Below are 1271 nucleotides of genomic sequence, written 5' to 3' on the forward strand. Positions count from 1 at the left end.
TTCTATGAGCAGGTGTGATAAAGTGTTATGCGTAATTCATATGAGGAGTAATTACAATAGTAATTAAAATAACTCTTTGCACCAAGCATGGCATTTCTAATTTTTAAATAAGCATATATAAAACAAGAAAAACACAGGTAGGCCTATGTATTAATAATAAATTAAAATATAAATATAAAATATGTTATTAAAAAGAAGCACCATACTTGTAGGTTTTCATTTAGTCAAACAGTTTGTTATCCTCTGACCACAGATGGACATTAGAGGAAGAGCAGTCGACGAAAACAGCTATAAGAAACTACATTTCCCATCATGCAACATCAACAACACGCCTCATCTAAAGGCATTCTGGGAAGGAGAAGCTCAGACCATTTTAGCTGCAGATGACATCGAATGACACGACGAAGAGTGTGATCTTTCGGCGAGAAGGGATCTGCTAGCAGTCGTTAGAGTTCTCAGTATACGAGAAATATTTCATTTCAACGTTTCGTTGAAATATATTTGGTGAGTTTTCGTTGTCTTGGTGCGTGGTTTGCGCCTTTTTCAACGACAGCCCGACGACACGGTCTCCATTTTGAAGTGTCTTCCTGTAGCTTACTGAACTTCTCGCATAACAAAAATGTAGACCACACGAACAAAACATACTTTGGTACTACTACCATACGTTTTTTTAGACGTGTCATGGAAATAGCATACGTGTTGTATGTGCATGTACCATGGTATTCTTTGAAGTACATTGAATTACCATGTAAATACCGCGCCGTAGGAATGCATTTAGTCCTGTGCTGTTATATATAGAAGTATCACAGTATTTCCCTTGCATAAGTATTGTGATCTTATCAAATGGTAATACCATGGAAATTTGATATGTACCATGTATTTATTTACCATGTTTGTATTTTTTTTTATAGTTGAACCAAGAGCTTATACGTTTGACATTCTAACACAAGGTTTATAATTTCATATATTTGTGATATGTGCAACAGACTAATGTTGTTAAAGGGGTCATATGACGTTGCTAAAAAGAACATTATTTTGTGTATTTGGTGTAATGCAATGTGTTTATGCGGTTTAAGGTTAAAAAAACACATTATTTTCCTTATGTACATTATTGTTGCTCCTCTATGCCCCGCCTTTCTGAAACGCGTCGATTTTTACAAAGCTCATCATTCTAAAAAAGCGAGGTGTGCTCTGATTGGCCAGCTATCCAATGCGTTGTGATTGGCCGAATACCTCAAGCGTGTGACAGAAATGTTACGCCCCTTACCATA

General features: G+C 36.1%; 1 protein-coding gene across 2 annotated transcripts in view; it reads left to right on the forward strand.

Moving 5' to 3' along the window:
- Positions 1 to 362: 362 nt before the first annotated feature.
- Positions 363 to 1271, forward strand: part of rbm5 (RNA binding motif protein 5) — a 17871-nt gene continuing 16962 nt past the window's right edge. For both annotated transcript variants that reach the window (XM_016558012.1, XM_016558013.1), the window contains exon 1: positions 363 to 504. The gene's annotated coding sequence lies outside the window, so the exon portion shown is untranslated. The remainder of the gene's footprint in view (positions 505 to 1271) is intronic.

This window comes from Sinocyclocheilus rhinocerous, unplaced genomic scaffold (genome assembly GCF_001515625.1).
Source record: "Sinocyclocheilus rhinocerous isolate Xijiao unplaced genomic scaffold, SAMN03320098_v1.1 scaffold1488, whole genome shotgun sequence".
Lineage (NCBI taxonomy): Eukaryota > Metazoa > Chordata > Actinopteri > Cypriniformes > Cyprinidae > Sinocyclocheilus > Sinocyclocheilus rhinocerous.